Source organism: Ranitomeya imitator, chromosome 4 (assembly GCF_032444005.1).
Source record: "Ranitomeya imitator isolate aRanImi1 chromosome 4, aRanImi1.pri, whole genome shotgun sequence".
NCBI classification, from domain to species: domain Eukaryota; kingdom Metazoa; phylum Chordata; class Amphibia; order Anura; family Dendrobatidae; genus Ranitomeya; species Ranitomeya imitator.
Genome location: NC_091285.1, coordinates 427,452,441 through 427,475,578, shown reverse-complemented (window position 1 = coordinate 427,475,578; position 23,138 = coordinate 427,452,441). Strand labels below are relative to the sequence as shown.

Here is a 23,138-nt window from a genome sequence, read left to right as displayed (position 1 = left end):
GTCGTGTTTGGAGGAAAAAGAATACTGAGTTGCATCCATCAAACACCATACCCACTGTAAAGCATGGTGGTGGAAACATCATGCTTTGGGGCTGTTTCTCTGCAAAGGGGCCAGGACGACTGATCCGGGTACATGAAAGAATGAATGGGGCCATGAATCGTGAGATTTTGAGTGCAAACCTCCTTCCATCAGCAAGGGCATTGAAGATGAAACGTGGATGGGTCTTTCAACATGACAATGATCCAAAGCACACCGCCAGGGCAACGAAGGAGTGGCTTCGTAAGAAGCATTTCAAGGTCCTGGAGTGGCCTAGCCAGTCTCCAGATCTCAACCCTATAGAAAACCTTTGGAGGGAGTTGAAAGTCCGTGTTGCCAAGCGAAAAGCCAAAAACATCACTGCTCTAGAGGAGATCTGCATGGAGGAATGGGCCAACATACCAACAACAGTGTGTGGCAACCTTGTGAAGACTTACAGAAAACGTTTGACCTCTGTCATTGCCAACAAAGGATATATTACAAAGTATTGAGATTAAATTTTGTTTCTGACCAAATACTTATTTTCCACCATTATATGCAAATAAAATGTTAAAAAAACAGACAATGTGATTTTCTGGATTTTTTTTTCTCAGTTTGTCTCCCATAGTTGAGGTCTACCTATGATGTAAATTACAGACGCCTCTCATCTTTTTAAGTGGTGGAACTTGCACTATTGCTGACTGACTAAATACTTTTTTGCCCCACTGTACCTATGTGTCATCTCCTCCTGTATATACCTGTATGTCATCTCCTCCTATATAGTATATACCTGTATGTCATCTCCTCCTCTATATACCTATGTGTCATCTCCTCTTTTATATAGTATATACCTGTATGTCATCTCCTCCTGTATATAGTATATATGTGTGTGTCATCTCCCCTGTATACAGTATATACCTGTGTGTCATCTCCTCCTGTATATAGTATATATCTGTGTGTCATCTGCTCCTGTATATAGTATATACCTGTGTCATCTCCCCTGTATATAGTATATATGTGTGAGTCATCTCCCCTGTATATAGTATATACCTGTGTGTCATCTCCTCCTGTATATAGTATATATCTGTGTGTCATCTCCTCCTGTATTAGACCTCGTTCACACGTTATTTGCTCAGTATTTTTACCTTAGTATTTGTAAGTTAAATTGGCAGCCTGATAAATCCCCAGCCAACAGGAAGCCCTCCCTCCTGGCAGTATATATTAGCTGACACATACACATAATAGACAGGTCATGTGACTGACAGCTGCCGTATTTCTTATATGGTACAGTTGTTGCTCTTGTAGTTTGTCTGCTTATTAATCAGATTTTTATTTTTGAAGGATAATACCAGACTTGTGTGTGTTTTAGGGTGAGTTTCATGTGTCAAGTTGCGTGTGTTGAGTTGCGTGTGGCGACATGCATGTAGCGACTTTTGTGAGATGAGCTTTGTGTGGCGACATGCGTGTAGCAACTTTTTGTGTCGAGTTGCATGTGACAGGTTAGTGGAGCAATTTGTGTGCAGTGTTGTGAATTCCGTTCTTGGTTGTAAGTAGTATTTTTGTGAGTTCTGCTCTTGGGCTCCTCCTGTGGTCTTTAGTGGTATGACTGCTTCTTGGATTTAGCTTCTCAGCTGTTTCCTTTGATTGTCTTTTGGGCTCGGCTATATTAGTCTGGCCTTAGCCCTCATTCAATGCCAGTTGTCAATTGTCTCTGCCTGGAGTCATTGCTCTTTGGATTGTCCTGACACTCTGACCAAGTTCTGCAAAGCTAAAACTTGGCAAGTTTTGTGTGAGGCAACTTTTGCATGTGTTGCAAATTTTGTGCATGTGGCAATTTTTCCGCGTGTGCAAGTTTTGCGTGTGGTGAGTTTTCCATGAGGTGAGTTTTGCACTTGTGGCGAGTTTTGCGTGAGCCTAGTTTTTGCATGTGGCGAGTTTTGCGCGGGGCGAGTTTTGAGCGGCGACTTTTGTGTTTCGACTTTTATGTGGCGAGGTTGGTGTATGTGTGTTGAAATGTGTGCTGAGGGTGGTCTATGTGTTCAAGCACGTGGTAGTGTGTGGCGCATTTTGTGTGTGTGTTCATATCCCCATGTGTGGTGAGTATCCCATGTCGGGGTCCCACCTTAACAACTGATCGGTATATACTCTTTTGCGCCATCGCTCTCATTCTTTAAGTCCCCCTTGTTCACATCTGGCAGCTGTCAATTTGCCTCCAACACTTTTCCTTTCACTTTTCCCCATTATGTAGATAGGGGAAAAATAGTTTGGTGAATTGGAAAGCGCGGGGTTAAAATTTCACCTCACAACATAGCCTATGACGCTCTCAGGGTCCAGACGTGTGACTGTGCAAAATTTTGTTTCTGTAGCTGCGACGCCTCCAACACTTTTCCTTTCACTTTTTTCCCCCATTATGTAGCTAGGGGTAAAATTGTTTGGTGAATTGGAAAGCGCGGGGTTAAAATTTCACCTCACAACGTAGCCTATGACGCTCTCAGGGTCCAGATGTGTGACTGTGCAAAATTTTGTTTCTGTAGCTGCGACGCCTCCAACACTTTTCCTTTCACTTTTTTCCCCATTATGTAGATAGGGGCAAAATTGTTTGGTGAATTGGAAAGCACGGGGTTAAAATTTCACCTCACAACATAGCCTATGACGCTCTCAGGGTCCAGACGTGTGACTGTGCAAAATTTTGTTTCTGTAGCTGCGACGCCTCCAACATTTTTCCTTTCACTTTTTTCCCCATTATGTACAGTAGATAGGGGCAAAATTGTTTGGTGAATTGGAACGCGCAGGGTTAAAATTTCGCATCACAACATAGCCTATGACGCTCTCGGGGTCCAGACGTGTGACTGTGCAAAATTTTGTGGCTGTAGCTGCGACGGTGCAGATGCCAATCCCGGACATACACACATACACACACACACACACACACACACACATTCAGCTTTATATAGTAGATAAACCTGTAAGTCATCTCCTCTGTATATAGTATATACCTGTATGTCATCTCCCCTGTATATAGTATATACCTGTATGTCATCTCCTCCTGTATATAATATATAGCTTTATATCATCTCCCCTGTATATAGTATATACCTGTATGCCATCTCCTCCTGGCTGTGAATTTGTCTCCAACACTTTTCCTTTCACTTTTTCCCCATTAGGTAGATAGGGGCAAAATTGTTTGGTGAAATGAAACGCGCAGGGTTAAAATTTTGCCTCACAACATAGCCTATGACGCTCTTGGGGTCCAGACGTGTGACTGTACAAAAGTTTGTGGCTGTAGCTGCAACGGTGCAGATGCCAATCCCGGACATACACACACACATACACACACACATTCAGCTTTATATATTAGATTAACCTCCTGCACTATTTTAGTTCTGCGCATGCGCCTTCCGCCATTGTGTCGTTGGTTTTTTTTTTCTTAGTTTGGAACGCATTATGCGTTCCACTTTGACACGTGGCGTTTCTCCCGTCTATTACCACGTCACTCCTGGGGGGCCGGTCTGACTCAGCGTGCTTCACACTCTTCCGGGATTTCCACGTGTACTGATGGCTTTATATAGAGACGTATGGTGAGTGTACCACAGCTCCTACTATGTGCGGCTACTAAACTCCTGATGAAACCCCGTTATATTTATGGGGGTAAACGCGTCGGGCATTGTTTGGGGAGATTGCTGACTAGCGCCATCTGAACTCATACAACGGTGTCTCTGGGTTATTAGGATATAACACCACAACTTACAGATGAGTATCAATGTTGGGGGGACGTTATTATCTTTGTGATGATGGGGATGACTGTGTCCCTATACGAGAAGCACTGTTATTCTGAGGGCTTTATGCCCGCTGGTTATGGGGGATAAATTACATTGCATTATGCACCCTAACATTAGTGGTATTATTTATTGATCCACTCGTATACCCGGGATACCTTTTATGGTTATTGGCATTGTGTATTGATACTGTTCTCTAGTGCTTTATTCTTTTTTGAATCCATATAGTTGTGTTTTCCTGGGCTTTAGGAGGTAATACTTTAACCGGCATATGATTAATATGGCTGGTAGTACCCTATTACTCTGAGGCTGGAAGGGACGATTGTATCCTTATACCACAAATATGGTTGCCTATAGGGCTCACTTTCTCTGGTTATAGGGGACTATTCACATTGCGCTTAAATATTGTAACATTGTGGTATTTTCCATCTACTAATTTTTATACCCTGGAAACTATATATGGTTCTTTTTGGGCAATATTGATTTCATTGCATCCTGTTCACTCGTCTTTATTTTTGTGGGGCATATTCTGTTTTGTTTACGGATGCCCGGTATATTATTGATTATATTATTTTTCTCTCTGTAACATTTGAGACATTTTTTTCTTCATTATAGAATATTTGTTTCTTTTTTCTTTTTTATTTATTGTGTCTTTTTTGGTGTCAGGGTGTATTGGGACACTTTTTCTATCTTTTTATCCCCATTGAAGGGACTTTTGAGGGACCCTAGGGTCAGTTGACGCTGAGTGGGGGCGCCTACTGCCACTGCCAGGTAGTTTTTTCCTATAGGGATTTTTTAGGACTTTTCAGGATTCCTGCATTATAGGGATTTCTAGGGATTCTGAGGGTAAGTCGACGTGGAGTAGGGTTCGCCTACCGCAAAAAATTAGGGTGCCTAGCCCCTCTGCTACCCAGGGTGAAGTTTAGCGACCCCCTAGGACCTAACAGGTACATAACTTGTTTTTTATTGTTTATGGAAAGAGACCTTTTAAACTGTTTTCCAATAAAAGTTACATTTTAGGGATCCTTGGTTTTTCTAGGTTCTATAGTGTGTTCTAGGATTCTATCATATTTTTTGTGGTTTGTTTTTTGGAGTTTGATATGGCAAGTTTTCTTTCAGGACTATTGGATAAAAAGAGGTGGCTGTAATGAGTGATTCATTACTAAAATTTAAGAAGGGACTGGATGCCTTTCTTGAAAAGTATAATGTTACAGGTTATATACACTAGATTCCTTGATAGGGCGTTGATCCAGGAAACCAGTCTGATTGCCGTATGTGGAGTCGGAAGGAATTTTTCTCCAATGTGGAGCTTACTGTTTGCCGCATGGTTTCTTTTTTGCCTTCCTATGGATCAACAAGTTAGGGCAGGTTAGGTTAGGCTATGGGTTGAACTAGATGGACTTAAAGTCTTCCTTCAATCTTAAAAACTATGTTACTATGTTATATTTCAAGCTTCCCTAAATATACATCGGAGAAGGCGGGGGCAAGGAAGACAGAGCAGAGGGAATAAACTCCTTCAACAATGACTTGTGAAACACATTAGGAATATGGAAAGATCGAGGGAGTTTTAATCGGAAGGCAACTGGATTGACCACCTCCAGAATTTCATACCGACCAATGAATCTAGGACCCTACTTCTGCGAGGGCACTTCAATCTAATATTCTTAGAGGATAACCATACCTTATATCTCACTTTGAAGGCAGCCTCTGACCAGCACCTCCTATTGACCTTCGCTTCTGCCGATACTGAGCCAACCCAATTTTCTTTTTAACCTCCCTCCAGACATCCCCCAGCTCTTGGATGGTGACATCCACCCCAGAACACCCAGAACTTATCCTGGAGAACTCACCAAAAAGAGGATGAAACCCGTAATTACAGAAAAATGGCGAGTCCCTGTGGACTGATTAATCTGACTGTTAAAAGCAAACTCAGCCAGAGGAAGAAATTACTAAAGGTACCTTCACACTAAACAATATCGCTAGCGATCCGTGACGTTGCAGCGTCCTGGCTAGCGATATCGTTCAGTTTGACACGCAGCAGCGATCAGAATCCTGCTGTGATGTCGTTGGTCAGGGCTAGAAGGCCAGAACTTTATTTGGTCGCTGGCTCTCCCGCTGACATCGCTGAATCGGCGTGTGTGACGCCGATTCAGCGATGTCTTCGCTGTTAACCAGGGTAAACATCGGGTTACTAAGCGCAAGGCCGCGCTTAGTAACCCGATGTTTACCCTGGTTACCATCCTAAAAGTTAAAAAACCAAACACTTCATACTTACCTTCCGCTGTCTGTCCTCCGGCGCTGTGCTTTCCTGCACTCACTGTGAGCACAGCGGCCGGAAAGCAGAGCGGTGACGTCACCGCTGTGCTTTCCGGCTGCTGTGCTCACAGCCAGTACAGAGAAGCACAGCGCCGGGGACAGACAGCGGAAGGTAAGTATGAAGCATTTGTTTTTTTTTACTTTTAGGATGGTAACCAGGGTAAACATCGGGTTACTAAGCGCGGCCCTGTCTGACCGTTAGTTTCGGGGTGATAAGCAGAGGAAAAGGACAAATCAATCCCCAAATTTTCTGCAGAAAGCCCTCCAAAATCTAGAGACGAATTGTACACCCCTATCCGATACAATATTTAGAGGAATCCCATGAAATCGTACCACATGAGTAATAAACAGTTTGGAGAGAGTTTCAGCATTGGGTAATCCAGATAATGGGACGAAGTGAGCTTGTTTGCTGAAGCGATCGACTACCACCCAAATAGCAGTCATCCCCCCAGACATAGGTAAATCTGAAATGAAATCCATGGACAAATGAGTACATGGTCTTTCCAGAATTGGCAATTCCCCCAGTTGGCTGGCAATGCTGTACTTTGGCGTGGGCTCAAGTTTCACAAGCTGACACAAAATCTCTAATATCCTTATGCATAGTGGACCACCAATAGAGCCTAGAAACTGCCTTCAGGGTGGCAGTGACCCCTGGATGACCACTTAACTTAGAATCATGGAATGCTTGTAAAAGCTTGCATTCAGGGGTATTGGAAGGAGCCAAGGACTGAGCAGTACGGATTTCAGCTTCCAGCTCAGAGGAAACCATGGCCACAAAGGACAACATCTGCAAGGAGTCTATATGTTCTTTCCGTGTTTGCGTGGGATTCCTCTGGGTTCTCCGGTTTCCTCCCACATTCCAAAGATATACTGATAGGGAATTTAGATTGTGAGCCCCATCTGTGACAGTGATGATAATCTGTCGAAACTGTAAAGCGCTGCAGAATATGTTGGCGCTATATAAAAAAAAGGAAATAAAGATTAAAAGAAAGATACCCTGAGGAAGAATGGAGGAAGGAGGTTCTGGAGGAGACACAAAATCAAGACTACAAGACAAGGCATCCGCTCTCACATTCTTAGACCCTGGTCTGAATGTAATAGAAAAATTAAATTGTGAAAAAAATAAAGACCATTGGGCCTATCTAGGTGTCAACTGCTTGGCAGATTCAATATAAGCTAGATTTTTATGATCTGTCACAACAGTGATTGGATGAACGGCTTCTTCCAAAAAATACATTCATTCTTCAAAAGCCAACTTGACAGCAAGCAACTCCCGATTACCCACATCATAGTTTCTTACAGCAGGAGAAAATTTTTTTAGAGAAGAAGGCACATGGTTGCAGGTTAGCTAAAGTCTCAGGACCTTGAGACAATACAACCCCCACCCCGACTTCAGAGGCATCTTCACTCTCAATGAACGGCGTCTGGAGGTCTGGTTGCACAAGAACAGGAGCAAACATAAAACATTTCTTCAAATTTTCAAAAGCCCCAACCACTTCTGATGACCAAACCTTTAGCTCCGCCCCTTTATGAGTGAGGTCCATAAGAGGCTTGACGATCTGAGAAAATCCTCTAATTTTCTGTAATAATTTACAAACCCTAAAAAGTACTACAGAGCCTTGAGGTCACTGGGTTGAACCCAATCAATGATGGCCTGAACTTTCCCAGGATCCATCTTAAACCCGGAGGCTGAAACAATGAAACCCAAGAATGATATTTCTTCAACTGAAAAGGTACCTTTTTCAATTGTAGTGAACAAACAATTATCTCTGAAACTTTGCAGAACCAAACGGACATGTTTATAATGTTAATCCAGGTGTTAGGGCTAGCGGAACGCACCAAATAATAAGACTGATAGTGTACGGTGCGTTCGTAGCCCGGGGTCCACCGTGCAGAGATGGAACCTGCTGCTGAGTAATGACGGACTATATGGCGGTACTCATAAGTATACTCGCGTGGGTTAAACTTCACCCAACGTGAAGGAAGCGATCCTGTTGCGTCACAGGATCGCGGTACCGCACATAGAAGGCGAGCAAGCAGTCAGCGAACTTAACCCCAACTAGGATTGAAGTCCGATTAGACCACTTGCTGACACAACACCGCAACAGGGTGTGTTAGGCAACTCTTATAATTAGAGCACCGAAGTGCGAACTGTGCCGTGCTGGCAGGCACCACTAAGCACCCAGACGTGGGTCAGGAAGCGCACTACTGGCGCGTGGCGCCGCACTGGCGGTCACAGCAATAGACGCTGATACGTGTGTGACACGTTGAGTGATTTGTCGGGCGCTAGATAGCAGCCATACTCCATACGCGAACAGTCATACAATAGGGTAGGGGTATTTAATGAATGACTTGCACTCACAACAAACACACGTATTCAATTGTACACTAGCGCATGGCCGTGCGGTCATGCGCAGTTTATATAATTGCAGGACAGGAAGTGGCCACAGAAACTTTGCCCTTCCAGGGCCTGCCAAGAGGACCAATGGAATGCGCTGCAGAGCCAGAGCACATGACCCTCGATCTCCAACGGGAGATCTTGCTCTGGGCATGCTCAGTGTGCGCAAACAAGGACTTAGTCCCAGGGAAGTCCGCTCGCCGCTGACCAGCACTGACTTTAATGGCAGGAGCTGAAGAAGCAGCAGTAACTCTCTGTACAGAGTGAGAGCGAGCAAGACACTGGGAGCGACGTCCCTGCTGAGCAGACTCCACTGCGGCTGGAGAAGAATGGGAGACCGCAGCGGAGATGGATCGAGATTCCCCCTGTGCAGCAGAGGAAACTCGACTCCTAACATTACCCCCCCTCCTAGGGCCCCCCCCTCCTTGGGCCTCGCTACGCTCGAAGGCAGCAATGAGCTGTGGGGCCCGAATGTTTTCAGCAGGCTCCCAAGACCTGTCCTCTGGACCATAACCCTTCCAATCCACCAAATAAAACTTTTTGCCGCGTACCACCTTGCACCCCAAAATAGCGTTCACCTCGTAATCGTCCGTAGACGAACCCGATGTCCCGGCAGATGACTCAGAAAACCGGGACATGTATACTGGTTTCAAGAGGGACACATGAAAGGTGTCGGTGATACCCAAGCGTGGAGGAAGAGCCAGGCGGTAGACCACAGGATTAACCTGTTCGAGAACCTTGAAGGGACCCAAGTAGCGAGGAGCAAACTTAGTGGACTCAACTCGCAGCCTGATGTTACGGGCGGAGAGCCACACCAAGTCGCCAGGGGCAAAAGTCGGAGCGGGGCGCTGATGAACATCGGCGGAGGACCTCATTCTCTCCTTGGAGGCCCGAATGGCATCCTGCGTGCGATCCCAAATGTCCCGTGCCTCCACAGCCCAGTCTGCCACCCTGGGATCAGCGGAAGACACAGGCATGGGCACAGGAACACGCGGATGCTGGCCGTAATTTAAGAGGAATGGAGTCTGACCGGTGGAGTCGGCTACGGCATTGTTAAGTGCAAACTCTGCCCACGGTAGCAAGGATGCCCAGTCATCCTGTCTAGCAGAAACAAAATGTCGCAGATATGTGACCAAGGTCTGGTTGGCCCTTTCTACCAACCCATTCGTCTCGGGATGATATGCCGAAGAGAGATTTAACTCAATACTGAGTAGACGACATAGCTCCCTCCAGAATCGAGACGCAAACTGGGGACCCCGGTCACTAACAATTTTGTCTGGCATACCGTGTAAGCGAAAGATATGCTTGATAAACAAGACAGCCAACGCCCGTGCAGATGGTAGCCGTGGAAGAGGCACCAAATGCACCATTTTGGAAAAATGATCGGTGATCACCCAGATAATGGTGCAATTACGAGACTTGGGTAAGCCAACCACAAAGTCCATCCCGACCATCTCCCAGGGCCTGTCAGCCACGGGCAGAGGATAAAGCAAACCAGCTGGCCGTTGCCGAGGAGTCTTGTTCCTGGCGCAAGAGACACACGCCCGAACGTACTCCGCGACATCACGAGCCATATGTGGCCACCAGTATGTCCTCGCCAGTAACTCTGATGTCCTTTTAGTACCAAAATGTCCACCCACCCTGGACGAGTGCGCCCAAGAGAGAACCTCCGGTCGCAAACTAGATGGAAGAAAAGTTTTGCCCGGGGGCACAGACTCCAGCGAAACCGGGGCCACGGTTCTCAAACTCTCGGTGGGGACAATAAGCCGAGGCTCCTCCTCCTCCGCAGATGACACAACGGAGCGAGAGAGAGCGTCGGCCCAAATGTTCTTCTCCCCAGAAAGGAAATGGAGGGTGAAATGAAACCGGGAGAAGAACAAGGACCATCTGGCCTGGCGAGAATTCAACCGCTGAGCTGTCTGCAGATACACCAAATTTTTGTGATCTGTGAAGACTTGGAAGGGAAAACGTGCTCCCTCCAAGAGATGTCTCCACTCCGAGAAAGCCAACTTCATGGCTAGCAACTCCCTGTCCCCGATGGAATAATTCCTCTCTGCTGGTGCGAAGGTCTTAGAGAAAAAGAAGCAAGGATGCTTCCGACCTTGAGCATCCTTTTGGAAGAGGACTGCTCCAGCACCAACAGAAGAGGCATCCACCTCCATGATAAATGGCTTATGAACATCGGGGCGATGAAGAATGGGAGCGCTAGCGAAGTGAGACTTTATAGAGATAAAAGCCTTGGAGACCTCCTCAGACCACAATTTGGGATTCGCCCCCTTCTTGGTGAGGGCAACCAAGGGAGCTACCAAAGTTGAGAAATGCGGGATGAACTGGCGATAATAATTGATGAACCCCATAAAGCGCTGCACCGCTTTAAGAGAATGGGGTTCCTGCCAGTCCATCACAGCCTGTAGTTTGGCAGGATCCATAGCCAATCCCTGGGCTGAGATGATGTAGCCTAGGAAAGGTAAGGACTCCTGCTCAAACATACACTTCTCCAACTTGGCATAGAGGGAGTTTGCCCGTAGGAGGTCGAAGACTTTGCAAACATCTCTCCGGTGGGAGTCAATATCTGGAGAGTAGATGAGAATATCATCCAGATAGACTATGACCGAGGTGGAAAGCATATCCCGGAAGATATCGTTCACAAAGTCTTCGAAAACGGCTGGGGCATTACAGAGCCCAAAGGGCATCACCAGATATTCATAGTGCCCATCCCTGGTGTTAAAAGCCGTCTTCCATTCGTCCCCCTCACGGATGCGAATCAGGTTGAAAGCACCCCGCAGATCTAATTTAGTAAATACCCTTGCTCCCCGAAGCCTATCAAACAGTTCAGATATCAAAGGCAAAGGGTATTTATTCTTAACGGTGATGGCGTTAAGACCCCTGTAGTCTATGCATGGACGCAATTCCCCACTCTTCTTCTGCACGAAGAAGAACCCTGCCCCAGCAGGTGACACTGACTTCCTGATGAACCCTCTTGCCAGATTTTCCTGGATGTACTGTGACATTGCCTCCGTCTCCGGGAGAGATAGCGGATAGACTCGACCCCGGGGAGGCTCAGCACCAGGCAAGAGGTCAGTAGGACAGTCATAGGGGCGATGGGGCGGAAGGGTCTCCGCCGCCTTTTTGGAGAATACGTCTGCATACGACCAATACTGCTTGGGGAGAGAGGAAAGATCTGCGGGTACCTCAGTTGTAGCTACCTGAACGCACTCCCTCTGACACCTACCCCCACAAGATTCACCCCATCCCAGAATTCTGCCTGAGGACCACTCGATATGAGGAGAGTGGTACCATAGCCAAGGTATTCCCAACAGGACTTCATCAATTCCCTCTGGAATGACGAGCAGAGAAATAATCTCCTGATGAGATGGCGACATGGACAGAGTAAAAGGGATGGTCTGGTGAGTTATCTGTGAGGGCAGAGTCGACCCATTCACCACTCGTACCGTTACAGGTTGAGCTAGCATAACCAGAGGTATTGCGTGGCGTTGGGTGAAGGCAGAAGACATAAAATTGCCCTCCGCCCCAGAATCCACGCAGAGCTCTACCGAGTGGGAGAATGAGCCTAAAGTAATTGTCCCCTTAAAGGACAATTTAGAGGCAAACGTCGCCGTGTCTAGTGTACCTCCACCTACGACCACTAGACGCTGACGTTTCCTCGACCGCTGAGGACATCTGGTGGCTAAATGTCCAGACTGCTGGCAAACATGACAGACCCTGAGTGCACAAGCGGTCCGGGACTTAGGTCCCGCTTGTGACACTTCCCTGGCCTCATGTGACTCAGGAACCAGGACCGGAGATTCCAGAGGTTTGGCGAAAGTAGGAGCCAGCCGAAACCTCTGCCTACACTGGGCTTGCTCTAACCTCCGCTCGTTAAAACGGAGGTCAATTCGAGTGGAGACTGTTATTAACTCCTCCAGTGTGGCAGGAATCTCCCTAGTGGCCAGAGCGTCCTTTACATGGTCAGCCAAGCCCCTCCAAAATATGGGGATAAGAGCTTTATCCGACCATTCCATCTCAGATGCTAAAGTGCGGAATTGGACGGCAAAATGACTGACCAAGGACTCACCCTGAGTTAATGCCAGCAGTTGGAGCGCAGTGTCATGGGTGACTTGAGGTCCTAAAAATACCTGTTTTAAAGTGCTCAAAAACAGAGGAGCACTCTGCACCACATGATCGCCACGCTCCCACAGCGGCGTAGCCCATTCCAACGCCCTGTCTGACAATAGAGACACAATAAATCCCACCTTAGCCCGCTCTGTGGGGAAACGTGCAGCCAGAAGCTCGAGATGAATAGAGCACTGACTCACGAATCCCCTACAAAATTTGCTATTACCAGAAAATTTTTCTGGCAGCGGGAGGCGAGAAAATGTCGGAACAGGGGTGGCAATAGACAAAGTTGCTGCAGCCACGCTGGCAGCCTGTATAGCAACTGCGGTAACATCCACAGCTGGAGTTGCGCTCTCGAGAGCCGCCAACCTACCCTCCAGCTGCTGTATATACCGCAGGGATTGCTGTTTGTCCGTCATCACTAGCCAGACCCTGGCGCTAGTGTAATGTTAGGGCTAGCGGAACGCACCAAATAATAAGACTGATAGTGTACGGTGCGTTCGTAGCCCGGGGTCCACCGTGCAGAGATGGAACCTGCTGCTGAGTAATGACGGACTATATGGCGGTACTCATAAGTATACTCGCGTGGGTTAAACTTCACCCAACGTGAAGGAAGCGATCCTGTTGCATCACAGGATCGCGGTACCGCACATAGAAGGCGAGCAAGCAGTCAGCGAACTTAACCCCAACTAGGATTGAAGTCCGATTAGACCACTTGCTGACACAACACCGCAACAGGGTGTGTTAGGCAACTCTTATAATTAGAGCACCGAAGTGCAAACTGTGCCGTGCTGGCAGGCACCACTAAGCACCCAGACGTGGGTCAGGAAGCGCACTACTGGCGCGTGGCGCCGCACTGGCGGTCACAGCAATAGACGCTGATACGTGTGTGACACGTTGAGTGATTTGTCGGGCGCTAGATAGCAGCCATACTCCATACGTGAACAGTCATACAATAGGGTAGGGGTATTTAATGAACGACTTGCACTCACAACAAACACACGTATTCAATTGTACACTAGCGCATGGCCGTGCGGTCATGCGCAGTTTATATAATTGCAGGACAGGAAGTGGCCACAGAAACTTTGCCCTTCCAGGGCCTGCCAAGAGGACCAATGGAATGCGCTGCAGAGCCAGAGCACATGACCCTCGATCTCCAACGGGAGATCTTGCTCTGGGCATGCTCAGTGTGCGCAAACAAGGACTTAGTCCCAGGGAAGTCCGCTCGCCGCTGACCAGCACTGACTTTAATGGCAGGAGCTGAAGAAGCAGCAGTAACTCTCTGTACAGAGTGAGAGCGAGCAAGACACTGGGAGCGACGTCCCTGCTGAGCAGACTCCACTGTGGCTGGAGGAGAATGTGAGACCGCAGCGGAGATGGATCGAGATTCCCCCTGTGCAGCAGAGGAAACTCAACTCCTAACACCAGGTCAGTGAGAAAATTAGAATATCATCTAAATAAACCACAATAAATCTGCCAATATAGTCCGAGAAAATATCATTCAGAAAATTTTAAATAACCGCAGGTGCATTCATTAGACCAAAAGGCATGACGAGATTTTCAAAGAGACCTTCAGATGTTAAAAATGCTGTCTTCCACTCATCACCCACACAAATCCATATCAGATTATATGCCCCTCTGAGACCCAGTTTGGCCCCGGAAAGCTGATTATATAGATAGGGGATAAATGGGAGCGGTTAAGTATTTTTAACCATTATTTTGCTTAATTCTCAGAAATCGAGGCAGGGACAGAGACCACCATCTTTCTTTTTAACAAAAAAGAATCCGGCAGCTACCGGCAATGAGGAAGGAGGAATATGACCTTTTCGGAAACTTTAGTTAATATAAACTTTCATGGCTGACCACTCAGAGCCAGACAAGTTATACAAGTGAGCCATGGGTAATTTGGCATTGGGAATGAGATTAATAGCACAGTCATAGGGGCGGTGAGGAGGTAAGATCTCAGACTCTTTTTCTGAAAAAACATCTCCGAAGTCTTTCAGCTATTCCGGAAGACCCTCCGGACTAACGGAGCAAACATGCACAGGTTTAAGAAATTTTTCAATACAATAAGGACCCCATTTGACAATATCTTTCCTATTCTAGTCAATAATTGGATTACGCATGCGCAACCAAGGAATACCCAACAGAATTCCAGCAGGTAAATTGTCCAAATCATAACAGGAGATTAATTCCGTATGAAGAGACCTCACTTTGAGTGTGAACTCCACCATAACTAACTGAACCAGATTTCTGAGCAATGGTGTTCTATCAATGGCCACGATTTGAATAGTGCTTTCAAGCTCAATTGTCCCTAATCCTAATGTCTGAACAAGTCCAGAATCAATGAAATTAGCCACAGATCCGCAGTCAATAAAGGCAATTGTGAACAGACAGTGATTTTGAAAAAGAAGTTCAGCATTCAACAACACTTTATCGGAGGAGTAAAAGGGCACCTGTTAGTCTGAGTCATGGCCACCAGCAAACAACCAGGTGGAGCATATAGATCCCTGAGAAATTGACATCTGAGAGCGGCGTCATTCCACAGGAACTCAGTAGACCACTGACAAAACTCAGTACAATAGTCTGCTGCGTGGTTCCCCTGTGTCAGGTTCATGATCCTTGTCTCTGTCACCTTGAGCCTGTCAGGTTCGTCATATATCTGTCCTAAAGTGTCAAAAAAGGCGTCCACAGAAAGACGTTCAAGAGCAAAAGAGAGTAGGGAAAATGCCCGGGTCTGAGGACACCCCCGCAAAAGTGACATTGTAATTCCCACCTGCTGTGACTCACTCCCTGATAACCAGGGGCGCAAAATAAACAATAATTTACAACTCTCTTTAAAAATTCTGAACTGGTCTTTTTCCCCCGAAAATTTGTTAGGGAGTGCTATAACAGGTTCAGGGGGCTCAAAGATACATCAGATGGTTCAGAAGTCATAGCAGCGGTCTAAGGAGAGAGATTCTGATGAGAAAGATTTCTGGTAAGAGTACCAGAAATCTGGCCCTGCAACTGAGCCTATGAGGTGGCCAGTTTGTGTTATTCCAAATATTATTTGTGTCACTATAATAAATGTTAGCCCAGAAGTGGAGAAAAAGACTAAAATAACAGAAAGAAAAAAATATACACTACTTACTGAATAAGTAAAGGGAGGTCAAACAATCCGAGGTCAGGTACAGGAAATGGCGCAGTACAACAAGGGGAAGTCAAAGACAAAATCCAATTCACTAGCTGAGGTCAGGAAAACCAGAAAGACAAGACAGTTTACAGGGAGCAGGCACAAGAGAAGTCAGGTCACAAGCAAAGAGTCTAAGTCCGGGAAGGGAATAAAGTCAGGCTGGAACAGGCACAGAGGGATCAGTCTTGGCTACTTTCAAACTAGTGTTTTTTTTAATCCGTCATAATCTGTCGTTTTTGGCAAAAAACGGATCCTGCAAATGTGCCCGCATAGCAGACAGGAACAGAATGGAGATCGTGACACCAGAAAACTCGCCTGACCAAAACCCCATAGATTCTATGGGGTATTGTAAAGAGGAGGATGAGAGACACCAGACCCAACAATGCAGACAAGATGAAGGCTGCTATCAAAGCAACCTTGGCTTCCATAACACATCAGCAGTGCCACACGCTGAACGCCTCCATGCCACGCCGCATTGATGCAGTAATTGATGCAAAAGGATCCCCAAACAAGTATTGAGTGCATTTACTGAACATACATATCAGTAGGCCAACATTTTGGATTTTAACCTCTTAAGGGTGGTTTGCATGTTAATGACCGAGCCAATTTTTACAATTCTGACCACTGTCCTTTTATGAGGTTATAACTCTGGAACGCTTCAACGGACCCTGATAATTCTGACAATGTTTTCTCATGACATATAGTACTTCATGATAGTGGTAAAATTCCTTTGATATTACCTGCGTTTATTTGTGAAAAAATGGAAATTTGGAGAAAATTTTGGAAATTTCACAATTTTCCAACTTTGAATTTTTATGTCCTTAAATCACAGAGATATGTCACATAAAATACTTAATAAGTAACATTTCCCACATGTCTACTTTACATCAGCACAATTTAGGAACCAATTTTTTTTTGGTTAAAAGTTGACCAACAATTTCTCATTTTTACACCATTTTTTTTAGGGACAATATAATATTTGAAGTCACTTTGAGGGGTCTATAAGAGAGAAAATGACCAAGTGTTACACCATTCTAAAAACTGCACATCTCAAGGTGCTCAAAACCACATTCAAGAAGTTTATTAACCCTTCAGGTGTTTCACAGGAAACTTTGGAATGCTTAAAAAAATGAACATTTAACTTTTTTTCATCAAAAATTTACTTCAGCTCCAATTTGTTTAATTTTACCAAGGGTAACAGGAGAAATTGGACCCCAAAAGTTATTGTAAAATTTGTCCTGAGTACGCTGATACCTCATATGTGGGGGTAAACCACTGTTTGGGTGCATGGCAGAGCTCGTAAGGGAAGGAGCGCCATTTGATTTTTAAATGCAAAATTGACTGGAATTGAGATGGGACGCCATGTCGTGTTTGGAGAGCCCTTGATGTGCCTAAACATTGAAACCCCCAAAAGTGACACCATTTTGGAAATTAGACCCCTTAGGAATTTATCTAGATGTGTGGTGAGCACTTTGACCCACCAAGTGCTTCACAGAAGTTTATAATGTAGAGCCGTAAAAAATAAAAAATCATATTTTTTTACAAAAATGATCTTTTCGCCCCCAATTTTTTATTTTTCCATGGGTAACCGAAGAAATTGGACACCAAAAGTTGTTGTAAAATGTGTCCTGAGTACGCTGATACCCCATATGTGGGGGTAAACCACTGTTTGGGCACATGGCAGAGCTCAGAAGGGAAGGAGCGTCGTTTTTCTTTTCAATGCAAAATTGACTGGAATTGAGATAGGACACCATGTCGCTTTTGGCGAGCCACTAATGTGCCTAAACATTGAAACCCCCCACAAGTGACACCATTTTGGAAAGAAGAACCCCTAAGGAACTTTTGTAGATGTGTTGTAAAAACTTTGAACCTCCAAGTGTTTCACTACAGTTTATAATGCAGAGCCGTGAAAATAAAAATTCTTTTTTTTCCACAAAAATTATTTTTTAGCCCCCAGTTTTGTATTTTATCAAGGGCAACAGGAGAAATTGGACCCCAAAAGTTGTTGTCCAATTTGTCCTGAGCATGCTGATAAACCATATGTGGGGGGAACCACAGTTTGGGCGCATGGCAGAGCTCGGAAGGGAAGGAGCGCTGTTTGGAATGCAGACTTAGATGGATTGGTCTGCATGCGTCATGTTGCATTTGCAGAGCCCCTGATGTACCTAAACAGTAGAAACCCCCCAAAAGTGGCCCAATATTGGAAACTAGACCCCCAACAAACTTATCTACAGTACAGACCAAAAGTTTGGACACACCTTCTCATTTAAAGATTTTTCTGTATTTTCATGACTATGAAAATTATACATTCACACTGAAGGCATCATGAATTATGACTATGAATTAACACATGTGGAATTATATACTTAACAAAAAATTGTGAAACAGTTGAAATTATGTATTTTATTCTAGGTTCTTCAAAGTAGCAACCTTTTGCTTTGATGACTGCTTTGCACATTCTTGGCATTTTCTTGATGAGCTTCAAGAGGTAGTCACCAGGAATGGTCTTCCAACAATCTTGAAGGAGTTCGCAGAGATGCTTAGCACTTGTTGGCCCTTTTGCCTTCACTCTGCGGTCCAGCTCACCCCAAACCATCTCGATTGGGTTCAGGTCTAGTGACTGTGGAGGCCAGGTCATCTGGTGTAGCACCCCATCACTCTCCTTCTTCGTCAAATACCCCTTACACAGCCTGGAGGTGTGTTTGGGGTCATTGTCCTGTTGAAAAATAAATGATGGTCCAACTAAACGCAAACCGGATGGAATAGCATGCCGCTGCAAGATACTGTGGTAGCCATGCTGGTTCAGTATGCCTTCAATTTTGAATAAATCCCCAACAGTGTCACCAGCAAAGCACCCCCACACCATCACACCTCCTCCTCCATGCTTCATGTTGGGAACCAGGCATGTAGAGTCCGTTCACCTTTTCAGCATCGCACAAAGATACAGTGGTTGGAACCAAAAATCTCACATTTGGACTCAACAGACCAAGCACAGATTTCCACTGGTCTAATGTCCATTCCTTGTGTTCTTTAGCCCAAACAAGTCTCTTCTGCTTGTTGCCTGTCCTTAGCAATGGTTTCCTAGCAGCTATTTTACCATGAAGGCCTGCTGCACAAAGTCTCCTCTTAACAGTTGTTGTAGAGATGTGTCTGCTGCTAGAACTCTGTGTGGCATTGACCTTTTCTCTAATCAGAGCTGCTGTTAACCTGCAATTTCTGAGGCTGGTGACTCGGATAAACTTTTCCTGGGGCGGTCCTCATGTGAGCCAGTTTCTTTGTAGCGCTTGATGGTTTTTGCCACTGCACTTGGGGACACTTTCAAAGTTTGCCCAATTTTTCAGAATGACTGACCTTCATTTCTTAAAGTAATGATGGCCACTTGTTTTTCTTTACTTAGCTGCTTTGTTCTTGCCTTAATACAAATTCTAGCAGTCTATTCAGTAGGACTATCAGCTGTCTATCCACCAGCCTTCTGCACAACACAACTGATGGTCCCAACCCCATTTATAAGGCAAGAAATCCCACTTATTAAACCTGACAGGGCACACCTGTGAATTGAAAACCATTCCCGGTGACTACCTCTTGAAGCTCATCAAGAGAATGCCAAGAGTGTGCAAAGCAGTCATCAAAGCAAAACGTGGCTACTTTGAAGAACCTAGAATATAAGACATAATTTCAGTTGTTTCACACTTTTTTGTTAAGTATATAATTCCACATGTGTTAATTCATAGTTTTGATGCCTTCAGTGTGAATGTACAATTTTCACAGTCATGCAAATACAGAAAAATCTTTAAATGAGAAGGTGTGTCCAAACTTTTGGTCTGTACTGTAGATGTGTTGTGAGAACTTTGCACCCCCAAGTGTTTCACTACAGTTTATAACGAAGAGCCGTGAAAATAAAAATTCTTTTTTTTTCCACAAAAATTATTTTTTAGCCCCTGGTTTTGTATTTTTCCAAGGGTAACAGGAGAAATTGGACCCAAAAGGTTGTTGTCCAATTTGTCCTGGGTACGCTGATACTTCATATGTTGGGGTAAACCCCTGTTTGTGTGCACGGGAGAGCTCGGAAGGGAAGGAGCACTGTTTTACTTTTTCAACTCAGAATTGTCTGGAATTGAGATTGGATGCCATGTCGCGTTTGGAGAGCCCCTGATGTGCCTAAACAGTGGAAACCCCCCAATTATAACTGAAACCCTAACCCAAACACACCCTACACTCGAATCCCAACCCTAACCACACCCCTAACCCTAGTCCCAACCCTAATCCCAACCGTAAATGTAATCCAAACCCTAACTTTAGCCCCAACCCTAACTTTAGCCCCAACCCTAACCCTAACTTTAGCCCCAACCCTAACCCTAACTTTAGCCCCAACCCTAACTTTAGCCCCAACCCTAACCCTAACATTAGCCTTAACCCTAACTTTAGCCACAACCCTAACTTTAGCCCCAACCCTAACTTTAGCCCCAATCCTAACCCTAATAGGAAAATGGAAATAAATACATTTTTAAAATTTGTATTATTTTTCCCTAACTAAGGGGGTGATGATGGGGAGTTTGATTTACTTTTATAGTGGTTTTTTTAGCGGATTTTTATGATTGGCAGCCGTCACACACTTAAAGACGCTTTTTATTGCAAAAAATAGTTTTTGCGTCTCCACAGTTTGAGAGCTATAATTTTTCCATATTTTGGTCCACAGAGTCATGTGTGTACCATTTTCGGGCACGTGACATTTTTTGGTCGCTTTTTATTCCGATTTTTGTGAGGCAGAATGAACAAAAAACAGCTATTCATGAATTTCTTTTGGGGGGGCGTTTATACCATTCCACGTTTGATAAAATTGATAAAGCAGTTTTATTCTTCAGGTCAGTACAATTACAGCGATACCTCATTTATATTTTTTATGTTTTGGCGCTTTTATACAATAAAAACTATTTTATATAAAAAATAATTATTTTTGCATCGCTTTATTCTGAGGACTATAACTTTTTTATTTTTTCGCTGATGATGCTGTATGGCAGCTCGTTTTTTGCGGGACAAGATGACGTTTTCAGCGGTACCATGATTATTTATATCCGTCTTTTTGATCGCGTGTTATTCTACTGTTTGTTTGGCGGTATGATAATAAAGCGTTGTTTTTGCCTTGTTTTTTTTATGGTGTTCACTGAAGGGGTTAACTAGTGGAACAGTTTTATAGGTCGGGTCGTTACGGACGCGGCGATACTAAATATGTGTACTTTTATTATTATTTTTTTATTTAGATAAAGAAATGAATTTATTGGAACAATATATATTTTTTTCTTTATTTAGTTTTTTTTTTTTTACACATGTAAATATTTTTTTTTCACTTTTTTACATTGCTGATCTGACACTTTGCAGTGCACTGTGTCAGATCAGCGATCACACAGGCATGCAGGGAAGCTTCCCGGCACCTGCTCTGAACAGGTGCTTGAAAGCCACCTCCCTGCAGGACCCAGAAGGCCCCCCGTGGCCATTTTGGACCCGAGCCTGCAGGGAGGAGGAGGTAGGAGACCCTCGGAGCAACGCGATCACATCGCGTTGCTCCGAGGGTCTCAGGGAAGCAAGCAGGGAGCACCCTCCCTGCGCGATGCTTCCCTGTGCTGCCCCTGTTCCGGGGGTTAATATGCTAGGAGCAGTCCTTGACCGCTCCTGGCATATAGTGCCGGATGTCAGCTGTGATAGTCAGCTTACACCCGGCCGCGATCGGCCACGCTCCCCCCATGAGCGCAGCTGATCGCTCTGGATGTACTATTCCATCCATGGGAAGTAGGGCCCACCCCACATGGACGGAATAGTACGTCCAATGGTAGAAAGGGGTTAAAATCATTTTTCAAGCTAGTGTTATAAAGTATTCTAATTTACTGAGATAATGACTTTTGAGTTTTCATTGGCTGTAAGCCATAATCATCATTAACTGAAATAAGCACTTGAAATAGATCACAATGTTTGTAATGACTCTATACAATATGAGTTTCACTTTTTGTATTCAAGAACTGAAATAAATTATCTTTTTGATGATATTCTAATTTAGTGAGAAGCACCTGTGTATAATGAATCTAATAAACGAGGACTTGTCGGCTCGTCCAATACATCTTTCTACATAAACACTTCTCTCTTCTCACTTTTTTATTTCCATAAAATAACAATCCTGCTGCATCTTATCAACAAGTCTGTGTTCTCCTTTCCCTCCTAATAGAAACGTGCCAATTTATGCAGTAAGATAATATAATAAAACTGCTTGTTCTTTCAACTCTGCAGTTACACACCCCATCTTACGGGGGAGAAACAGTACAGAACAGGGATCTAAGAAAAGGTTCTTCAGAATTGTTGTTTTCCATGAAATGCAAATTTTTACTAAGCAATTCTGTAAATACTTTGATTTGTAATGTTCTCAAATCCTTTTGTTGTTTACTATATTTATTAACAAATCTGTTTCAATAATATTTAAGTTCTGTTGTAATGCAAAGATTGTATAAAAGGCAGCTTGGGAAAGAGAGAGTGACTGGAGATATCATACATACGGTTTTTGTCCAAGAAGCAGAGGAGCTGAAATGAAAATGCCGATGATGGTCACTCTACAGGGATGTGCCCACGATGGTGCCAGCTCACACGATATAAGCAGTATATTCTCTGTAAGATTATATTATGAGTAAGAGGAAGGGGTGGGAGTGGGGGAGTTAACAATTGATTAAGCAGAGGTTTGCAAGTTTCTAATTAGATAGCAAATGTGTTTTTTAACACTTATTTACACAAATAGAGCTGCTTTTACTCAACTACTACTAGCAAATTGTATATGTTTTCATTAAATGCAGAACCTCAGTTGAGAATACATTTGGAAAGAAAATTATCACAATTGGGACAGATAAAAGGGAGGTTTAAAGAGCAAAATGTACCCAAATTTTGACACAAGGTTGCCAAAAAGCATTGTACATTGTGTGCATGAAATGTATTATATGTTCATCATGACAATTTTTGTGCCGTCGTCAACAGTTTTAAGACCTTAGTTACAGGGCCAATTTTTTAAAAATCTGACATCTGTCACTTTACATAGTAATAACTCTGGAATACATAACCCATTGATTTTGAGTTTTTTTTCATGACACATTATACTTTATGATAATGGTAAATTTAAGTTGATATGTTTTATGTTTTGTTATAAAAATATCAATATTATCCCGTCAATCCAGATAGTCATACCACACAAAAACATTATTGAATGACATTTCCCTCATGTCTGCTTTACATTGCCACCATTTTTGAAATGTTGTTTTATTTTGTTAGGATTTTGGAAGGATTAATAATGTAGCACTAATTTTTCATTTTT

The 23,138-nt window shown here is 44.3% G+C and overlaps 1 protein-coding gene across 2 annotated transcripts in view; it reads right to left on the bottom strand.

The window, feature by feature from the left end:
• Positions 1–22,422, bottom strand: part of LOC138676323 (TRPM8 channel-associated factor homolog) — a 151,252-nt gene extending 128,830 nt beyond the window's left edge. Inside the window, exon 1 of one of the 2 annotated variants that reach the window (XM_069765509.1) lies at positions 22,336–22,422. The gene's annotated coding sequence lies outside the window, so the exon portion shown is untranslated. The remainder of the gene's footprint in view (positions 1–22,335) is intronic. The other variant, XM_069765510.1, reaches the window with a different exon arrangement.
• Positions 22,423–23,138: the final 716 nt, after the last annotated feature.